Genomic DNA, 22,712 nt, shown 5'->3' with positions numbered 1-22,712 from the left:
ACATCTCTCTCATCTCTCCTTCATTTTCCATTCCTTCCTCACAGAACACCCTCTCTTTCCCTTGCCTCAGATAAGGTTTTAGAAAGAGAGGTCTTCCCTAAAATACTTTAACTCAAATCAAAAGGTGAGGGCCAGCATTCCACTCCAATAACACTGCCAGGCAAGCACAGCATCTCCAGACCAGCACAGCACTAGGTCCAGACAACATGGAGGATAAACAGGCAGGCATACAAGAGGCAATTAATCAGCTGAAGGCTGTTATATGTTTTCTCCACCAGACAGTCTTTGTACACTGTCTTTATACAGAGTCTTTGCACAAAGCCCAAGGTCCCTGGCACAAGGAGGATCCAGGTCTACCAAGCCTGATTGCTAGTTGGTGCAGCTGAACTGGTGAAACTCCTTCATACAGCTTCTGTGAGCCAGTTAAGCCGAACTGATTTAACAAAGAGGCAAAGCAGTCTTGCTGCAGACACCCTGAGTGCTCATTCCAATTTAACTGAACAATGTGAGATCAGTTTCAGAAAATCTGTGCAAAGCTTGCAGAGGAATTTAGGTTCTTGCAGAGAAGAGCAAAGCTGAAGGGGGACTGTCTCCACCTGTCCTGTTTTCAGTGCGTCACACACCCCAGCTTCGCAAGGAAGGAGCGTTCTGAAGGCAGCGTTTGCTCTGGCTCTCGCTCCTGTGCTGTAGCACCGTGTGTTTTACAGCATTGTCAAACATAATGATTCCTACCCTGGAGAGAAATTTGGTCCTGGTTTATATTTTATTGCCTCAGAAAGGACATTTTTTACTTTCCACAGTCCACAGTTGGCAGCAACAGCCCCATAAATCTTGCCAAATGCTTTTTGTTGATATATTGTCCAGTGAGAAGACTGTGAGGCTGGGGCCAGCATGGAGTAAACAAGGTAATGGCCTCCTGATCCATGTCTGAAGAGGCAGAGCAGCAGGGATAAGGAGTGCTGCAAAGTCACTGCAGACAGCCTAGCAGCTGGCAGGTGAGCTGAGAGTCCACTGGGAGTTCGTTTCTCAGGTTTCACCCAGAAAAGCTGACAAGTTGCAGTGCTTCCCAGCCCCGTCAAAGGGGGGGCTGACACCAGACAGATCACCTTGCCATGATGCCAGCTCACTCTGCCAGTTTTCATGTCTGCTGCAAAAGCTCTGGTTGGGTCTGCCAGGGCATGATCACAGAAAGCTGTTGGAAGCTCAGTGCATGGCAGCAGAACTCATGGAAAGCAGGGTAAAGGAAAATTGGAAGGGAGGGAAAGGCAGGAACATACCTGCGCTGGTGAATGCATTTGTGTGGCAGTGGATTTCCCAGCTGAAGGGACAGCAGATGCTGGAGTGCACAGCGTGAGCACAGAGGAAGAGTCGGGGGAGGCACAGAGGGAGCTGGGCTGGAGCACCTGCTGTGTGTGCTCGGTGTGGGCGCTAGGTGTACCTGCCTCGGACTCGCTGGCTGGCAGCGCCTCTGAAGCAGGTGGGCATGTCTGCAGATGCCAGAGCACCTTCTGGCCCGTGTATTTCTAACTGTAATGGACAGGGATGGAAGAGAAGATGCTTGTCCTTGCATCGAGGGAGTGACCAAGATGTGTGTGAGCTGGTTGGTGCAGGGGAAGGGCTGTAAGTGACATGCTCTATTTGTCTGCTAGCTCACAGCCTGGTATCGCTGCCCTTGAGCCCAGCCCTCACTTCTGATAGACTTGTCCTGTGCAGGTGATGGCAGAGCCTCTGCCTGAGAGAAAGAGATGTTCACTTTGATTCCTCTGGGCAGCTAATGAGCCGCTACCCTCCTCTCCGTCTTCGTCCCTGTGCTCCTCCCCGAGCTGCGACAGCACTTGGTGTGTAATGAAGAGATAATGCCATAATGACTCAATATGTTACACTCAGCCCAGTTGTAATGCCTTGGAAAAACGAACTGCCACTGTGTGAGGGCTCTAGCCACTCAGCTGGCCATGCCCAGTTGGTGCAAAGCCCTGCATGCCTCTCTGGGCACAGGAACCATGCAATGGATCATCATGAGAAGAGAACCGAATCTCCCGGTGCCAGTGTGCCAACCTTGACTGTGCTACACTTTTCCTCTGGCCGTGGGGAGGGATGCATCCTACAGACACAACCTGTCCCAGCCACTATGGCTGGCTGTGATTCCTTATGAGCTGAAAATTCTCCTGAGGCCCGAGGAATAAAAATACTGCTAACCCTGGCTGGAAGCATAATGAACAGGAAGAAAGATTGATTGCTGTGGCTGTAATTAAGTGAGAGGCTTTGATAGCCTCATAAGCCACGAGAGCCAAAGCAGAGTCCTGATGTGGCAGCAGAGTGGCAAGGCCTCCCTCCGGTCACCCCTCCACCTTCTGCTGGGGACAGCACCTCAGGATTCTGAGCACGCAGATGCCCTGCTTCAGGCTTTATAGGCCACAAGTCATTTAAAGGGGAAACGGAAGGAGTGAGCTCCTCGCTGGTGAGCCTGACAGGAGGCTCAGGGGCTGATGACACATGGGGAGGAGCAGGGATTGGCAAGCTGCCTCTCACCCTCTGCCTCACCTTCCACTCCCTGCCTCACCTGATCATAAGGTGTCTCTCCATGTTAAGCACAGCAGTGCATCCCTCTGGAGCTTGTCACCGGTGCCTCCTATCCAGGGCAGAAAGGTATGGGGAGTGGGAGCTGAAGGGGGGAGTAAATATCCACCAAGGACTCGAACCCAATGAGATTTACACCCTTGCTCAGCCACAAACATTGCTGAGAGCTCCAGAATAAACACACTTGCCTAGTGGAGGCAAATGCTGCCTGTCAGCCTACAGATGCTCAGCCTCCCCTGCATGCCAGTTATTCCCTATGGACAGCCCAGTTCTCAACAGGGATACAGCTCTTTCCATCCCACTCCTCTCCCATTTGCACGCTGCAGTGGTGTCTTCATCTGACATCTCTCACAGTGTCAGTGGGGTCCCAAAGGGACCAAGACATGTGGTTTTCCCTTCGTGTAGCAAGTCAAGCCTTGTGCTCTGCCTGTCAGCCTCCACCTCACAGCATAGCCACACCAGTAGGTTCCCACGTGCTGGAACAGGACCCCACATCACCCCTGTCACTAAGCTCCTCCTCCCAGCACAGCCTGGTGCCATCAGAAACCCAGGATTCTCATGCACATGGCAAAAGGCAACTTAAGATCTCAAAGGTCACCACAGCAAACTCCTTTATGAGCCTCTCTCCTCTCGCCCAGATCCAAGGTTCTGGCTCCAGTGCGCAGCCCTTGCAGCAAACCCTCTGTTGTAAGCTGTAACCCTGCAGGTCTTGGGAAACACAGGGGTCATGGGAAACAAAACTTGTGCCAGCCCTCGAGCTCCCACTGAGCTCAGGATAAACTCCAGACAGACAGAGCCTTTCCTATCCTCTCCAAGTGTGCACTCAGGGCCTCACACTGCTGTTTGTGCACCGTCCTCCTCCTTTGCTTCAATCCACCTAGAAACAGAAACCTCTTAACCCATCCCACCCTCACCTCACAGCACACAGTTCCCTTTGGGCAGATTTGTCCACCTCTACTGTCCTCTTTGCCTCTAGAACATTTTCACCTCCCATGTTAAATGTGGTTTTTCTTCTTAGAAGTGCTTCAAGGCATAACCAGGAATGTCCTCCTACTTCACAAGTTTCATGAGAAGTGACAGGCCCACAAAGCAAGGCGAAGGAACAGAGGAAATGAGATCTTGATCCTGCTCCTAGCTCTGGCAGTGCATTTTCTTTCTGCCGAGCTACTTCCTCAGGCTGCCTCAGTTTCCCTGCAGAGTCACTGTGAGACACTTACAAAACCCTGAGCTCTTGAGATGAAAGGAGCTAGGCAAGGACACGACCATATTGTGGCAGGATGCCTTTGAGCCTCCTGGTACTACCAGACAAGAGCTCAATTAGATCCTGCTCTGGGGCTGATGTCTGAGCCAGCCCCACAGATTTGCCTGTGGCCTCCTCACCTCTCAGAGTGGTGCAGTGCATTCCCTTGGCCGGGTTGTCCGACCCCAGCACAACGCCTTCTCAGTGCCCTGAAATTCAGAGCTCCAGGGGTGACAGACACATCTGCAGAGTGACAGACTCCCAGAGTCAGCAGAATGCAGCCTGTTGCCATGGCAATTCCAGCCTCCTTTCCACACATCTGTGCAGCTCAGGGGAACGTGGCCAGCTCCCACTGCAAAAGATCTTTGTAAAGAGTCCCGTGGAGAGTTGGGTTTGTATCCCACAATTGCTCCTTGCTCCCCAGCCCAATTATGTCTTCTAGCAGGAAGCAAAGGCCCACAGCTTGGCTCAGGAGGGATGACACTAAGGAGCACTGTCTAACAGATGAGCCTGCAACCAAGGCCAAGAGTTTCTAGTGCAGAAACTCTGCACTCACACTTCAGATGCTTTTTAAATCTTGAAGAGATCTGTTTTCCTTGCTATGCCAGAGGGCACACCAGATGATGCCCCTCCGAAGTATGGGTTTGAGAGGTCTGCTTGTCTAAATGGGCACAAGTTCAGATACATACATGGAAAAGACAAGGAGTGAGGGGTACAAGTTAGTCCTGAGGGGATTCTGCTTGGACTCCAGCAAAAAAGTGTTCACAGTGGGAACAGTGAGACATTGGCATCACCTCCCAGGGGATGCAGTGGATTCCCCTATAATGAACAGTTTTAAGATCCATCTTGACAGGGTGCTGGGTCACCTCATTTGAACTCTACTATTACCTAGGAAGGTTGGACCAGATGATCCTTGAGGTCTCTTCCAACCTGGCATTCTATGGTTCTGTGATGATTCTGTGATCTTGGAGGCTTATTTATTTGTCCACTACAGCGACAGACCTCTCTTTGGATGTTGAAAAAGGCATCACCATAGGTGCAGCACATGAATAAATAAGTTTAATAAACCCCAGGACTAGAGAGATGGGAAATTCCAGCAAACCCAACATCATTTGTGGCTGCAGCAGATTTGGTAACTGCAGAAAATGTGAGCAGAGCATCGGAGCTGTTAACCATTTCTCGTTCTCAGGCTCCTGTGGCGTGTGCACATCACCTCTTACACACACCTGGGTGGTGCTGTGCATTCTCATCCCCAAGAAGTTCTTCACATGCACAAGTCCAAGGGATCAAAGTTCAAGGTATCACATATCAGCTGTGTGTACTTCATGTGCTCAAAGCCACATCCCATGTTTGCCTGCCCCTGTGTCTCTATGTGCACATGGGGCACTCACTGAGGCATAGAAATGCACATGGAAGGAGATTTGCCTCCCCTTCGAGGGTGTAGTCCCTCAGCACAAGGTTTTGTCAGGTGGAATTACTGGTCCTGTTTCCCCCATGAAGTGGCTTTGCACCTCCAAGCTTCACTTTCTTGATTGCACTGAGCCTTTTGGCTCTTAGGAAATAACAGGTATTTAAGTGAGACTGCTGGTGGGGGGGCTGCTGCTGTAGGAGCCAGGTAATGAGCATAGGAGCATGCTTGGGCTTTCAAAGCTCCTGACTGCTTTATTAGCCAAACAAAGGCCAGGCTGCACAAAGAGGTAGGGGGTGTGATGGAGGAGAGCTCCAGCCTGAGACGGAGGACACATTAGTCATTATTGTACACAGGGCCCTCTGGGAGCAGCCAGCTGTTCAAAGAGTTGGGATAATAAGCTCTCCAAGGATGCCAGCTTTGTGGTGTCCAAAGCACAGACACTTGAGATCCTGTCCCAGCAAAAGCCCACGACAAAACACCCTCAAGACTTTCCTTTTAGGCTTCATTCCAGAAGCCTTGAAAGACTTTAAAGCCTCGTTCAATATGCCTGGTTTCTCAGGCAGCTTCTTAATCCACAGCCAAGCAACTGTCAGACACTGCTGGAGAGGATGAGTGAGGCCTTTTCGTCATCACTGACCCAAAAGCTGTCCCCAAGGGGCACTGCACCCAAGAGACACACCACTAGTTGTTCAGGGTACCCCTGAAATCCATGGTTTATGCTACAGAATTCCCCTGCCTCACAGTTCAAAAAGTTCCTTCTGAACTTAGTCGAGGAAATCTCTCACAATGCAAAGAGCACCTCCAGAGAAGAAAGAGATTTACTTCCTGCTTGCTCTCCTGAAGGCTCTTTCCAGAGACCTCGGGTGGTGATGAGCACAACAGGCACTGCAGAGCCCAGCAGGACACTGCTTCTTCTTCTCTTCCCACCACTGCCAGTACAAATATCAGCCTGAGTCCAGAAGGCTAAATGCCAAGTCGAGGATTGGGCTGGGGATCTGGGTTCACTCAAGAGCCCAGAAAACCTGTGATGGTGGCTGAGAAGGAGCGAGGCAGGGATTTAGATCCAGGGACAGCAAGAGGAAGTATTTTCACACTAAATTCCACTCCCCCTCCCATGGATTGCCACCAGCAGTTACTGTGATGCTCCCTACGGGGTCACAGATCACCACTTCCCACTGGACATCTCTGGAGCTCTCAAGGTGGCACAGCAGGAGGAACCTTGCTTATTCTTCCTTCCCTCACTCCCACTCCTCTCTGCTGCGGTGCTTTTCTGGGAAGTTCCAAGGGGAATTATAAGGGTTTGTAGTGATAGAACAAATGGCAATGGCTTTGAGCTGGAAGGAGGGAGATTTAGACTGGAGATTAGGAAGAAATTCTTTAAACTGAGGGTGATGAGACACTGGCACAGGTTGCCCAGGGAGGTTGTGGATACCCTTGCCCTGGAGGTGTTCAAGGTCAGGCTGGATGAGGCCTTGAGTGGCCTGATCTAGGGGAAGGTGTCCCTGCCCATGGCAAAGGTCTTGGAACTGGATGATCTTTAATCACAGAATTAACTGGGTTGGAAAGGACCTTTGAGATAATCGAGTCCAACCTGTAAGGGCCCTTCCAACCCAAAGCATCACTTTGTATGCATGCAGGCAGGGCCACAAGGTTTTATTCTCCTTCCACCAGAGATGCTGGAGCGTGGGACTCTGTTCATGGGGTTTCATACAGTTAGGGCTAAGCACCCCTAAAGGACTATGCAGTCTTTCCTACCACAACAGAGAAACTCCACTCATGAGGTAGTTTCTCTCTCATGACTTTCATGCTGGCATCCTGGATTCCAGTCCAAACACCTGCATCTCCATGGAATTGCTTCATGATTATCATGAGCCCATCTCCAGTCTCATTTTCTTCTTCCTCTTTCTCTCCCTGGCTGTGAGGCCCTACTCATGTGACAGCTTCATTACAAGTGACCTTCAGCACTGGCTTTGTTGGGGAAATAATTTAGAATCAAATTACTGATCTGTTTCTTTCATCTCCCTCTCACTGAAGGCAGCAGTGGCAGTGCTGGCGAGGCCACCAGAAACAGCACACTTGGAAGACAGTACAGAAGACAGAGAGAGCAGAAAGCCATTCTCCACCACAGGCCAACAGCAAGGGGCCAAACTGTTCTTGGAGAAATGTCAACACTATCGTACATTTTATTCCAAGGGTGTGGATGAGTCAGGTCTAGACCAGCCAGGAAACAGCTCTTAAGGAATTGGAGACTCTACTGAGAACAAATGGAGGCAGCTGGAAAAAAGAGAAGGCAGATGTCTGCTTGGAAGACAGGATCACACTGGCACATGGGCAAAGCAGAAGGGAGATGGCAGTTTGGACCTCGTTGTTATGGGCTAGGTTAAATCTCCCTGAAGCTGGTGAGAACTGTCTGGCCCAGGCTAAACCAGAGAACACTGACTTGTCTCTTTGGCACAGGTTGAAGCATTGGGGGTTACCATTAAGAACACAAGGACAAGAGTTGAGCTGGTTGGGATCTGAACTTTACTGGAGACTGATGACTGAAGGTTGTGTGTGTGAGAGGGACAGAGAAAGAAGATGAAGAATAGAAAATAACCAGACTTGGAGCCACCCTTATATGATCTGCTTGCTGTGTGATGAACATATGAAAGAGAATCCATGGAGACTTTATAGTGACCTTCCACTACTTGAAGGAAGCTACAAAAAAGCTGAGGAGGGACTTCTTACAAGGGCTTGTAGTGATAGGATGAGTGGGAATGGATTCAGACTGGAAGAGGGGAGATTTAGACTGGAGATTAGGATGAAGTTCCTTACAATGAGGGTGGTGAAACACTGAAACAGGTAGTCCAGGGAGGCTGTGGATCCCCCACCCTGGAGGTGTTCAAGGCCAAGTTGGATGGGGCCTTGAGCAACCTGGTCTAGTGGAAGGTGTCCCTGCCCTGCAGGGGGGTTGGAACTGGATAATCCTTAAAGTGCCTCCAATCCAAACCATTCTATGAATCTATGAGGTTCTTAATCCACCCCGCTCAGGAACAGAGACACTGAACCACCCTGGGAATGGAGCTGCTAGCAGGCTGTTTTGCACAACCACTTCAGCAGTGACTTACCAGTGCAGAGAGGGAGAGAGGAAACAAAGGCAAAGTCAAGGCTGGGAGCAAAGCAATAAGAGAGGAGCCCAGTCGTGAGGAGTTCACACAGGAGGTGATTGACTGATCCATGTGGTAAAGAGCAGCACAAAGTAGCTACAGGGAAAGAGCAGGAAGAGATTAACTGCTGACACCAAAATGCTATTTCCAGCTGACATTTATCTCTGCCTCAGAATTCCTGGTTGGAGAGAAGAGGTGGAAACAAACAGGAGAAATTTACACTGGCCACTTTATGCAAATCTAACCTTTCTGCACCTGCCAGGTGGGGAGCATTTCTTTACCTTCTGGTGCCTGGCTGAACTGGCAGGAGGAGTGCATCCAAACAGAATATGGAGAAGGGCAAAGAAATATGGCTCATGACTGTAATTTCAGGCCCTGTTACAGGCATTACCATTTTAATGTGGCAGCTGAGAGATATACACCCTAGGCAAATGGACTGGCAGAGACATGTGCATGTGCCAGAGCCTTCTTCCACATGAGCACTTCATTGTCTTCTGATGGGCAGATTCAGAGGTGCTAGGCTGTGTTGCACTCTGTACCTGTGTCTTGCTCATAAATGACCTCAGCAAATTCCTTTAGCTCACAATCTGAAGAGATTCATTTTGGAGCAGGCGGATCTGAGTCCAACTGCCTTCACCACAGTGACTTTTCAAGATGCAGAGATGTGAAGCTGAGCAATAACAGTCTGGGGCTGAATTTGTCACAGTTGTAAAGACAAAGATAGCACTTAAATACACACTATCAAATTAACGACTTCATAATGCACTCTAACATGGGAAAACAAATTGCTGCCGCCCCAGAATAAAGCTAAACAACATCTCTTTGCAATACAGAGTCATGTTCAGCTTCTTACATTGAAAAGTCTCTTTTGGTCCGTGTAAATAAAATGCAGCCTTCTCTTCAGCAGAAAACAGCACCAGAGCCCCTGGTACAAAAGACCAGGAGAAGAGTAAAGACCCACATCCCTGGCTGGAAAGTGCATGGAAGCCTTCAGATGGGCTATCTGTGGCCATGGTTACAACACAAGACATTAAATCCAGTGCCCTAGAGGTGAAAATGCCCTGAGTTCTCTGCTCTCCCAGGAGAAGAAAGCGCAACCCTGCTAGCAGTGTGCTCCAAGCAGCTGCCTCCAAGACCCGGCTGGGTCATTACTTCAGCCTAGCCACGAAGGAGCATGTTGCATTTTGGAGTTTTGTTTGTATCAGCCCTCCTGGCATCCTCCAAAGCCCCCCTGGCATTAGCAGCCGTGCCAGCCAGCACGGAGCCTGATCTTTCAAACGAGATCATCGATTCAGGATCCTACTGACAAATGCCTTCAAGGGATTCACTTCTGGGAAGCACTGAGCTCTCTGTCTGGTGTCAGTGTCTGGGTGCACAAGATCACTGCACACACACAGGCAAGAGGGCTGCTGGCAGCCAACGCTTTTAAGAACCGCAGTCCCTTGAGTTCGAATCTAAGTGAGACACTTCATAACTCATCAGACTGGCTTATCAAACAGGACACCTTCACAAATAAGTGCTCTCTTTTGCTTTCTGGCTTCTGAGTCTTTGGGTCACACCTGGGTCAACTGTTAGAGCTTTTCACTGCAGCTGTGATTGACTGGATTTGAGTCCTAAACACAATGAAATACCTTGTGGCACCTTGTTCCTCTAGGATCTCCAGGGCTGAAAAAAGGAGATGAAATAATGCCAACTTCACAGTAAGTACCAAGGAAATGGGCAACATTTGAGGCGTAATCACTGCTTCCTCAACTGATTTCCCACACCCCATGGCAACGTTAGGACTAAACCAATCAGTGTCACACTTAAGGGCCTTGTGCAGACAAAGCCAGCAGGTTCCCAACACTGCCTCCTACAAAATCCAGGTTTCTTTCAGCATCTATCGCCCAGCCCAATTTTGCTTAGAACGCAAAAACTGCCAACAGCCTGAGGTGATCTGGCTGCAGGATATGTCAAGGGCATAGTTCTGAACCAGGCAAGCCTTTACATTGCCCCTGCCCTGCATGTCCACCTGGTTTTGTGCAAGAAGGAGAAAAATAAAGGATTTATGAAGGGTCAGAGAAAAAAGGCAAAGAGAGAAAAATCCCACAGGATAAAAGAGATGAGAAATCCAAGGTAGTTTTAAAGCAGTTAGTGAAGTCAAGAGCCCAAGCTGACCTGAAGTCACAGCAGTGAGAAAGTAAATGGACTTTTAAGGACTTAGGCTGAGATTTTCAAAGCCTTTTCAACATCTTGGATGTTCATTTCCATTTATTTTAGTGGATTGTTGCCAAGAAAATCCTGTGAGCTGCTCTGATTCTGGAGGTCTGAATTTGGAAAAGAAGAGGCAGGCTTTGCTTTATTCTTTATCTTTATATATATGTATATGTGTGTGTGTGTGTCTATATAAAGAATCAGCAAAATCATTTCCTTCACCATCAAAGAGCCTGAAGGGTCAAGAATTGCAGGGTACAGAGGAATCATTTCAGGGTACAGAAAGGAGTTACAAAGAACCTGCAGAACATCCCGAAGGGCTGCTGACACCCATGGTCTTGTGGCTCCATTGCTTTCCCCTCTCTTTTATCACCACATGAAGAGTTAGAACAGATTTCCCCAACTTACCAGAGTCACTGCAGTACTGGGAGGGGGGAACCAGAGGATTATGCTGTCCTGTGAATCTTCCATCCCATCCCTTTCACATCATTATCACATTACCTGACAACCTTTGCCTGCTCTGCAGTGTGAGGCTCTAGAGGCAGCATCCAGCTTCAGACAGACTGCACAGGGCAGGATTGGCAGCTCCACCATGGCACTGCAGCTGGGAGCTGCCTCTCATCTAAGTCCAGGGCATTTCTTAGGGAATCTTGTATTCCACAGCCTCATGGATTTCTCCCACCACAATTCCAGACACCAGAGAAAGCCCAGGTATAAGAGCCAGGGGGTTGTTTCGCTTTCCAGTAGTGGCAATTAGCTCTAGGTTAAGAAGACTTGTGTCTTCAGTTCTGTCAGGCTATGGACTGCCCAGCAGGTAAAGAAAGCAATAAGTGGAAAGTAATTGATAGCAGCAGGTAGCTCCAACTAGTTTCTTAATCAATACAATTTATAGCAGAGACAGGTCCGAAGACTGAAGTAGGGAAGCCCAGCTTAATGTGTTTATAACCTTCTCATTTCATTTTGCTCATTCCTCCTTCCCTGCCTCTTTCAGAAGTGCTCTTTCGAGAAGCAATTTCTCCATCGACGCAAGGAGCTCGTGCTTCCTTCACTATTATCTTGCACCCTCCTTGCAAACTGGATTAGCTGGGTGGCAGGGGGGGGCTGCCCCAGCTTTCCAGGACAAAGTGGAGCTCAGACACGGGGCCTTGCTCTTAGCAGAAAGTAATTTACATTTTTTCTCTTATTGGATTTCCAGTGAGGCTAAATGAGTGGAAAGCAAATAAAAAAGGCCTCATCGCCAAAGGAGCAATAGAGGGGAAATGGGCATTAAAACAAAGGGTTTTCATCAATAGCTGCCTCCATAATCTCCGGAATGCAGGGAGGGAAGGATGACTTTAGCATTTGTGATGTCAGGGGACTGAACACAGATTTCTCACACCTGTCTTGCACACCTTTTCTTGCCTTAATTTCCCCATTACAAACCTGGGCTGAAAGATACGATTCCCTCACAGTGGAGGGTTTGTTTTCCCCAGCACACTGTGATCACGCAGCAGCAAGTGCTCATCATTAAAAGCTGTGCTCTCTCTGTGCTAAGGAACAGCCCTTGCAACTGCTGTGACAGGTGACAATTCTACCTCAAGCAGTCGTGGCTTTCTGACAATAACCAAAGAGCGCATCAAGAAAGATGGGAGACCTTTCCAAGTGCTCCTGATGGATCCAACTTTAAACAGTTTACTGCTCAGAACTAAATATTTCAGCTGACTGTGCCAAGGACCCTTCAGCTCCCCTGCCAGTATTGTTACTGCATGGGCACACACCAACCGCCGTCTGTCATGCTTTGCCTCTGTGTGTCAATACCAAGAGCAGCCTCAAGAAGGTAGATTCCAAAGGCAGGTAGGCAAGGCTGGCTCTAGATCTTAGAAGGGTATTTCTAATGGTTTTAGGATGCAGTAAAGAATGAACCAGCATTTCCCCACGGCACAGCACAAACTAGACCACCACGCAGCCCCAGAAGCATGTGTGCTGCATATTGCATCTCCTACCTGAACACCACTGCAGTATGTGGAGGTTCCTTTCCACTGCCTTCGTCAGCAATACTTTCTCTTTCTCAGTAGCTTCTGCTTCTTGGTAGCAGTCCTCTGCAAAAAGATGAGCAACAGCTTGGTTAGGTGCAGAAAGTGGATACAGAGGAGTTTTCTCTCTCTCAAGAGCATTTGTTTTCATCCTTGTTAGCTGAGATGGGAAATGGAAGAGCTGATTTTCAGTTCTGTCAAAGCTAGGCACAGAATCATGATCAATATTTTTCAATATACAGATAAACAGAATAAGCTTTCCAGCTGAAAAGGTCTGTTTTGGTAAATACCACCAGCTGATTATTACTCCAAATAACCAGCTGTACACCGCTGCAGAATCACACGGAGCCCACAGCAGTCAATTATCACCATTTGCAGGGAAGTTGTAATTAAAGTCATTTGCCAGTGGGGAAAACTTCCCCTCTGCCTTTCAGCAACATGCTAAAAATACTGAGGAAGTCTCAGGTGAAATTGTTGGCAACCGAAGAAACTTCAGCAGAAAGGCTGTTCTGTGGGAGATGGCTACTCCTGCTCCAGCTATTCGGCAGCCTCAGACATGCTTCCAAGCTGCTAGGGCTTCTGCCAGGACCATTATATAAACTCTGCCTTCTTCGAGACACCTTCTACTGTAGAAGAGGGTTAGGGAAAAACAAACAGCCAAAGACCAGTCAGTGCCAGAGGAGGAATGCGAAACAAGGACATCAGAATTTAAGGTATCAGCAACTTCTCCTCATATACAGAGTAGGAAGTAGCAAGAAGGCAATCTCTGAAAAAGTGGACTCCTGCTCCTGCAGGATAGAGGCACAGCTGTGGCTGGATGACTGCTTCTCAAGCTCTTCCAGGAGAGGTGACCTCAGGCTTTTTTCTCTGACAGCCATGGCCTTCTTGAGGTCACTGTGAGGAGATTTACTTGGTGGGGGAGACAACCTTCATGGGACAGATCCTCCTAGGGGGATAAAAGTGAGAAGCCTTCAGTGAGGATGCCAGAGAGGAGTTAATGTTCTCCCATTTGCAAAGATCCACCCTAGAAAGACCTAAGGCAACTCAAAGCTCCTTTGACAAGCCCTCAGGCAGATGCTGACAAGCATTTGAGGCTGTTCCCAGATCTTCCTCCTTGGGAGCTGTGGAAGGTGCCCTGTCAGCCATCAGAGAGCTGCAGAAGGTCCTGAGACCCTGGCAGGGAACAGTCCACATCCATTCTTCAGGCTGTGCAGCAGAACAGGACACTTGAAGCAACGCCCAAGCGCAGCACTGCCAGGAGGAGACACTGTACCAGGGAGCCAATTTCCTTTGCTTTTAAAGACGTTTTAAAGGAATGAATAATTCATCCTGACTGACTTTGAGCCGAGGCAACTCTCCATGTTACCACCTGATTATATGTTCCATAAAAAGAGATGACAGCAATTTATCTCTTTTCTCTGGCCGGGTGGGCTTGGGGGGAAAGGATAAATATGCTGCCACCAAACTGGAGTGATGAATCATCCCTCAGAGCCACCAACGACACTTACAGATTTGGCATTTAGTGCCTCTCAGCGGGACCAGCAGGGAGAGGGACATCAGCACAGCCTTCAGGAAAGGAGGGAAGACCGTGGGCCATGAAGGGCTCCGTTCTCTCTGTACATCCCCACAGGAAGGGTAGCCAGCAAAGCAGCTGGGCAGAGAGCCTTTCTCCTGGCAGCAGTGGAGCTTGAGAGATTCAAGTGCTCACGTTGCTGGGTGGGTTTAGAAGAGCAGCTACTGAGTCTCATCCTGCTTGCTTACTGACTGACTGAGCAGGGTTAGGCTGGAGAAGAGGAGCTGCTTTAGATGTTTCCCAGAATCATGCTTCTTTCTTACATAACAAGCTGCATAGCATGTGCCAGTTTTTCAGCTGGGAAATGGGAGTGAGAGAGAATTGTCCTGGGAATTAAAGCATAGGTTTTCCTAAAGGAGAGAGGAGTGCAAGTGAGTGCTACCCCGGCTGGAGGGAAAGCCCACTGCCCTGGCCTCTACCTCCAGCTACCCAGGCAAAGCTGAGCCTTTCCCAAAACCTTTGCCTTTCCCAAATCAAGCCTTTCCTTTCACTGGTAAATGGGGCTTTTTGGATGATCTGAAGCCACCGAGCATGGGCCAAGTCAGAGCAGTGAAGGCCTCCTTTCCTCAACCAGCTTGATGCCCATTATGAGGATACCTCATCTGTTTATGGCCGTGCAGGCAGCTGCTGTCAAGCTACCCCAAGCTAAAGGCTGCCAAGTACTTGAACTTGCCCACAAGCCCATCCTTGCTTCAGTCCCTCTGCAGGTACTCCCACCTCTGTCCTCAAAACCCACACGTGCCTCATGCTCCAGCACAAGTCCTCTGCAGCCAGACGCACCCACAAGCACCAGAGCAAAAGAAACATTTCCTTTGGCACACATTGTGCTGTGCACATCCACACCTCCAGTGCTTCACCTGCACACTTTGCTCTGCCTCCTCTGTCCTCCCAGGCTGCAAGGGGCTGAGACAGCATGTAAATGTGCTACACAGACACATCCTCCCCACCCCCGTGCTGGCTATGGGGAACATAAAACACAGCGGAGATTGCTGCTATTTCATTATTTATGAAGCTTTGGTTATTTCATATATAAATAATCCATGACTGCAAAGTGTTGCTGGCACTGTAATTGAATATTCATGAGGTATTTTTGTTGAGAATTTTCACCATCATTTCAGACCCAGACACAAAAATAAAAATCATCATAATAAACATTTCCTCTGTCATTTCACAGTTTCAGCCTCTGAGAAACGAAATCTCTCTCCCTCTCCCACCCACAGGGCTCTCTGTGCAGGAGGGAACAAGAGAGTAGGGTTAATGTGGAAGGCAGGTTCATGCTGCACTGCAAAGAAGCAGGAGCGTCCTGCAGATAGCTCTGCCTGCTGTCTCTTAACACTGTCAGGATGCTTCATCGGGGGATATGTGGTGTCTGCGTGGAGTACATGCAAATTCGCTCTCTCCCTCCTAGAAGCATTTCTCTTTTCAGGTTTAATCCTAGCCAGAACCTTGACAGGGGAGCACACAAGTGGGATCACTCAGCATGGAAAACGGAAGCATGTTGCTGCCACCCTGTGGAACACGGTGGCCCCAATTGCTGGGCACCAATCTGGGCAACTTTGGCCAAGTCCTGGACACGTGTAACGATGAAGCATCTCTTGTATCCTGGGGTAAGTGAACCTACAGCTTCGCCTTGCTGGGATTACTCTTTCTTTTCTCTCCGTGGCCTTCAGAGCCTTCTATGCCACTGAAAAGTGCAAGGGAGGAATAACCAAAGGATAGCAGCACTATCTAAACTCTCTCCTTCCTGCTTTCCACCCACATGTTCTGTGAGGAGGCTCTGCAGCTGCCTGGTGCATCCTTTTCAGCTGCTGTCCCAGTTCTCCTCTGCCATATTGTCAGAGCACAGCTCCTTCCTTTCTCAGTTCTGTGAAGCACTGTGTGCACATACAGGAAACAGCCATAGGAGAAACAGCACATTCCCAGCCCTTCTAATCCAAGCTCCTCAAACCCAAGAGGGGCATATGAGAGCCTAGCAGTCAAGTCTGAGATGCACATCCACCCCAGTGTGCCCCATCCATGTGCCAGCGGCATATACGTGAGGCTGTGTCACATCAGCAGCTCGCAGATGGGGCTGGAGCTCTCAGAGCACCTCGCCTTGCAGGAGTGATTTATGGGCCCTGCCAATCCAGCAGACTGAGCTGCAAAGACAGCTGGAGCGTGCAGCAAAGAGAGCAGTAATCCATCACCACCGGGTGGGAGTCACCCTGGAATCCATCAAGAGCTTCATCATTGTGACATCCTTGCAGAGAAACAAAGGAAAACGATGGAGACAGAGAGTGAGCCGAGCAGAAAATCCACGCAGGATTGCTCAGAACTTCAGGGCCACAGAAGTAAACCAAGGTGACAGACATGAACAATGATTGTTGTGATTCAGGTGGTCTGGCTTTAAAGCCAGAAATTACACCACCTCACCCAGCTGAGCAGGGCTTTCTGGTGGCAGCCAGACCGGCAGCAATCAGGAACTGCTTTCCCATTTGCTAGCTGCAGAGCTCTGTGGTAGGTGTTAATCACCTCCAGGTATGGTGGCTGGATGGTTTTGACGGCAAGGATATTTTATTGGTAGGGAGCTGCCACTGACAGAAGGAAGCGACCCCAGCTCCACTGCAGAGCAGAAAGGAGATGCCTTGTGCTTGAAGAAATATAGAGCAAGCTGCAGCATTTTGCTATACAGCACTAGAGTTTGTCCTCTAACCTAATGCTGCTCCTCAGCAGGAGCCAGCCTGCTCCTCCAGGGTGTGCAGGCACAGACACACCCCAGCTCCGTGAGGATGCAGGTATGTACTGAGTCATAGGGACACACAAGATACTTACATGAGGCCATTTTAGACACCCAAGACCAGAAAAATACATGTACTAGAGCTTAGCACACAGGAAGGAAAGAGGCACATGCAGCCAGAATCATAGAATCAACCAGGTTGGAAGAGACCTCCAAGCTCATCCGGTCCAACCTAGCACCCAGCCCTGGCCAATCAACCAGACCATGGCACTAAGTGCCCCATTCAGTCTTTTCTTGAACACCTCCAGGGATGGCAACTCCACCACCTCCCTGGGCAGCCCATTCCAATGCCAATCACTCTCTCTGCCAACAACTTCCTCCTAACATCCAGCCTAGACCTCCCTTGGCACAATTTGAGACTGTGTCTCCTTGTTCTGTTGCTGGTTGCCTGGCAGAAGAGCCCAACCCCACCTGGCTACAGCCTCCCTTCAGGTAGCTGCAGCCAGCAATGAGAAGAGTGTCTGGAAGCTACAGGTACAGCAAGAATGCAGAAAGTAAAGTTCAAAGCTGCAGAGACACAGACTCCCCTGTGCAGTGCCACACTGAGTACGGGAGCCTGAGCTGTCTGGCTGTGATCCACAGCTTAATAAGAAGAGATCTGTCAAGTTCCCCAGTAACACAACTTCATCCCCTAACTCCATGAAAAAACACAGAATGTGATTTCTTCTGAATCTGTGCTAGACACCAGGGAAGGGAGTAAAGAAATGAGCATCTGCTCTGGGAGGAATGAAAAGCAATTTGCCCTTGAATAGGGAGCAGCAGAACAAAGCATATTATTTCTGTTTGCTCCATGGACAGACACTGATGTTGTTCTGAGTCGTGTGGATTAAGGTTAAGTACATGCTCCCAGGGCTCAGGAAAGATGGAGGCTGTGTTGGGACCTCTCACAACAGCATAAAGCAGCTGAAAAGCTGGCCCTCAAAAAAATTAATCAAAGGATTCAAAAGCTGGGAGTAAGGGCAGTGAACGTGTTTGGGCATCACAAGGTGACTTAGTCGGTGCAAGGAAGATGAGGGTGCAGGTCAGTCTCTGAGGGAGGAAGTCTTTGAGGGTGGGCATGAGCTGGAGCAGCCAGAAAAGACTGCACAGGAGAAGAGTGAGTACCTGGGGCTGTGAAGGAGGGGTTAGAGACTTCCTGACCCAGGTATGTTTCTGACTTGTGTCTCTTTACTTGCCTCCAGAAGACACTCTCCTCAGCTAAGACATCCATGCAGACAGTCTGTATCCTCCTGCCCTGAGAGGACATGAAAGTATGGGGACAGTATGATTCCCAGTGTCAGAGGAGCAGCTTTCGCAGCACAAGGCAGGATGAGATGTATCTAGCTCACCTCCAGCAGATCCTCTGGTGCTGTCTGAGTCACTTGGAATATGTGGAGCCATTTGAGTTTATGATCCTTTTATCTCTCTGACCAAGGGATCATACACTGCTTCTCCCAAGAAGAATAATGAAGCCTCATACATTACACATCCCCCAAAGGAATTAATTTCTCTTAATCTAAGGGGAGGATTTGCTTCCAGTCTCCAGCCCTTTTATCATTCATTTGTTGCTCCACCTGCAGCACAAATCATAAAGGAATTTATTTTGTAAGTCAGCCTTTGCTTGGGCCTCATTAGGGCCTCACACAAAGTGGCAGGCTGCACACAGCTGGCAGAAGCAGAATGAGACAGTGGCAGGGCAGGCTGGATGCCCTTGTCCTCCCCCTGAACACTGCGCTGCGAGGACAGGGGGGTGTCAGAAAAATGAGAGGATGAGGCAAGAGAAACGCAGCACTGCCACTTACCCTCCCCTCTGGCCCATGCTGGCTCGGGAGTACGATGTTCTGACACGTAGGAACCGTTCTGGCTTGGTGAAATACTGCTGCTACACTGTGGGAGCAGCAGGAGCTTTAACCAGGGAGCCAAGACTCCTCTGGGCTGCCCAGGGAGGTGGTGGAGGCACCATCCCTGGGGGTCTTCAAGAAAAGACTGGATGAGGCACTTAGTGCCATGGTCTGGTTGACTGGATAGGGCTGGGTACTAGGTTGGACTGGATGATCTTGGAGGTCTCTTCCAACCTGGTTGATTCTATGATTCTCTGTGCTACACAAGGTGCAAAAGTGTACCAAGAAGATTGTCCCTGTCCCAGAGAACACATCCACCGCTCTCAGCTCAGTTTGCAGGTGTGAGGCACAGGCACTCTGTTACTATTCTGGGCTGGGGCTACTGAATCCTGCTCCTGGCTCTTTCACTGACCCAGAGCCTGGCTTTGAGCCTCTCTTTCACAGAATCACAGAGTCACAGAGTTAACCAGGTTGGAAAAGACCTTCCAGGATCATCAAGTCCAACCTAGCACCTAACCCTTCTCATTAACTAAACCTTGGCACTAAGTGCCTCATCCAGTTTCCTTTTAAACACCTCCAGGGATGGAGACTCCACACACAACCCACACACACCCCCAGGCAGCCCATTCCAATGCCAATCACTCTCTCTGCCAACAACTTTCTCCTAACATCCAGCCTGAACCTGCCCTGGCACAGCTTGAGACTGTCCCCTTGTTCTGTTGCTGGTTGCCTGGCAGCAGAGCCCAACCCCACCTGGCTACAACCTCCCTTCAGGTAGTTGTAGACAGCAATGAGGTCTGCCCTGAGCCTCCTCTTCTGCAGGCTGCACACCCCCAGCTCTCTCAGCCTCTCCTCACAGAGCTGTGCTCCAGGCTCCTCCCCAGCCTTGCTGCCCTTCTGTGGACACTTTCCAGCACCTCAACATCTTTCTTAAATTGAGGGGCCCAGAACTGGACACAGCACTCAAGGCATGGCCTGAGCAGTGCTGAGCACAGGGGCAGAAGGACTTTCCTGGTCCTGCTGGTCACACTATTCCTGATGCAGGCCAGGATGCCGTTGGCCTGCTCGGCCCCCTGGGTACACTGCTGGCTCATGTTCAGCTGTCGACCAGCACCCCTAGGTCCCTATCTGCCTGGCTGCTCTCAGCCACTCTGTCCCCAGCTTCATCTGCAAATGTGGAGTCTTAGAATTCTGTACCATGGATTATTTGCAAGGGTCTAGGTGTCAGCACCCAGCATGTCAGTGTGGCTGTAGAGGGTTAAACAAGACACTGCTTTCTCTGCTTTTGCAACAGCCAGGTGCTATCAGGAGGGAATACCTCTCCAGGAAAGCAGACAACCCTGTGGTGTAGTTGCCCCAGCTCCTCTCCCATATACACACATACCTGCATGTGGTGTTGCTGCCTAAGCTGCTGCTGCTCATTTTTCTCCCCTTGCTGTTCTCACTGGGCTAGAACCTGGCACTGAACTCAAAGTAATTTCCTTTCATTTTAAATAAATAATAATTTAACAATGTATGCTGCTGAATTCATTCTTGCATCAAAAGGGAGATGATTGCACTTCCCAGGCCGGAAAGACAGAGGGGAGGAAGACAGGCTTTATAATTAAATTTGCTTTTCCTCCTTTCATTGTGCATCTCATTACAAGAAAAAAGGGGGAAAAAAGGGGAAAAAGAAAAGGAAAAAAAAGAAAAAGTCACACATGGAGCCCTGTGTCTCAGCCCCAGCCAAAAGAAAGGACTCCCTCTTGTCTCCTATGAGACCATGGGTAAAGCACAGGTAAGGGCACTCTTTCAGCTCCGTGTCCAGCACAGCAGGGATCAGCAGAGTCATTTCAGCTGCTGCCCAGGAAAAGAACAGAAAGCCCAAACCTTGAGAAGCTGCTGAGTGTTTTCTTCAACATCTCCTACAGGCAATACACTGTCAGGGGCACTACTCACACATAGCACAGCCAAGGTGCCACATAAGGGGCACTGTGACACACTCAGGCAATTCACCTGGTAGCTGTGCTGGTGTTGCAGCAGCTGTCCCTCTCTGCTCTGTGCCTGGGGACTGCTTTGCTGCTGAGCAGAAGCCTTCCCTTCGCAGAAACTTGAGTACCAGTGAGTTTGGTGCTGACCTCCACTGTCCTGTGAGATCTCTAAGGCCAGGCACTGGCACTGCTTGTAAGCTCTGGCACTAACAGAGTGGTAAGAGCATCCCTGCAGCTCTGACCAGCCTCCCCAAGTCCTGGCCCAGTGTGCACTGGGGCTGGGGCCTTGGAAACTGGCCTGCATCCTGTCCTGTCTGCCCAAAGGGAAGATCCTCAGGAACCAGAGATGCCTCACCTCTAGAGGAACCCACTGACCAGGGGACAGCAGGAAACACTGATCAGTGCAAGCAAGCACCTTACAACTCTCCCCATGATGAACCTACACTCACAGCCATCTTTGCCTGTGGCAAAATAACTGAATCAGTGTAAGGAGGCTTTGCTGAGCGCATTTTATGAGAATAACAACAATGTTTCCTTTAATAAATGACCTGTTGAAGCTATAGAACTTAGAGAATGCCCAGGTTAACTCCTTCAGGACAGCCTTTGAGCTCTGCTCAGGGTGATCTCCTCTTTGCCCGAATGCTGCACAGGCTGACGTTCTCTGCACTGCTTTAAGCCCACGAGTGGGCATCCCTTGATCTTGCAGGCAGCTCACTTCCAGCACGAACTTTAACTGAGGACCTCTCTGAATCCTATGAATTTCTCTTCCCTTACCCCTTCTCCCTTTGTAATGGGAAGGTTTCCTCTCTGCACCTTCACTGTTTAGTATGGCAGGAGGGGAGAAGGAAATCACCTTCAGCTTTCCTCACCATCTGCATCCCAATCGCTCCGGTGGGATTTAGGCTGCATTCCAGATGGTTCCATTTGCAGTGGATCTGGGGCAGAGTGAGGACAAGCTCAGAGGAGAGGGCTCCAGAGCAGCTAGTTCCTGGGACCTCTCTGTTCTGGCTGCTCTAGTTACAGCTGCCTGGAGCTGCTGACCGCTGTCTCTCACAGAGTACCCCAATTTCCTGCCAGTCTGCAGGGGCAGAGCAGCCCAAACAGCAATCCTGCAGACCAAACTCAGCCAGGAGGAAATGATGAAAAATACCAAGCTGGCACTGCTGTGCATTATTAAATAATGAAAGTGGTTTTTCAATTTGTTCCTACCCTGGCTAGTGGCAATGATCAGCACTTTACAAAAGATGCTTCTTCCCCAGCCTGGCACATGTTATTACTGTTATTAATAGCAAGCCATCCCCGGGGGCAGCTCTCTGCACAGGTACATTCATTTCCCTCACAGCACTGTCACCCCCCGGCTGCTGCTCCAGCTCCCTGCAGCACACCCCTCTAAGAGGCAAGGGAGGCAGATGGAAGTTAGGCACTGCTCTGCCATGCTCCAGACACAGCTTAGCCTTGTTCTGTCACTCAGGATGTGCCTGCTGTTAGTTTGAGATCATCCTAATTGTGTTACCTGTGTCTCATGCCACAGTTCTTTCCTGGTCCATTCTTCTAAATCAAAACTGCCCCTAGGAGAGAGAAATATTTGGACACTGCCTCCTTCCCTCTGAGCCAGGAGGAATGGACTTACTGGTACCTTGCTACTCAGTAATGAGGAAAACTTTCCCCTAGCTTTTCTGTTTTCAAGTGCTGACTCAAAGCTTCTGCCCTCTGAAAGGACTGGCATGTGGCTTTCAAGGCACAATGGCTAACTCTCAGGAGGGCTGTAATAAACAGGCACATGCTTGAGTGTTACTCTGACCACATCATCAGCCTCGGGTTCCCAGTCACTCACTCGGAGCAAGCCCTGGTATTCAGACACCTGAGCAAGTAATGAACTGGGACTTAACGATATAACATGCAACAGCTGAGCAGGAATAACCACCTTCTGGCCACCGAGGAGGGGCAAAATGCAACAGCCAGCCAGTGTATGCCTCTCTTTCTCCACCTGTTCA

The 22,712-nt window shown here is 49.6% G+C and overlaps 1 protein-coding gene across 1 annotated transcript in view; it reads right to left on the bottom strand.

Moving 5' to 3' along the window:
- The window catches only part of DISP3 (dispatched RND transporter family member 3), a 100,356-nt gene extending 87,718 nt beyond the window's left edge, over nt 1–12,638 (bottom strand). Inside the window, exon 1 of the mRNA XM_064171696.1 lies at nt 12,550–12,638. The gene's annotated coding sequence lies outside the window, so the exon portion shown is untranslated. The remainder of the gene's footprint in view (nt 1–12,549) is intronic.
- Between the last annotated feature and the right edge of the window lie 10,074 nt (nt 12,639–22,712).

This window comes from Pogoniulus pusillus, chromosome 36 (genome assembly GCF_015220805.1).
Source record: "Pogoniulus pusillus isolate bPogPus1 chromosome 36, bPogPus1.pri, whole genome shotgun sequence".
Lineage (NCBI taxonomy): Eukaryota > Metazoa > Chordata > Aves > Piciformes > Lybiidae > Pogoniulus > Pogoniulus pusillus.
This window is presented reverse-complemented; position numbering and strand designations above follow the sequence as displayed.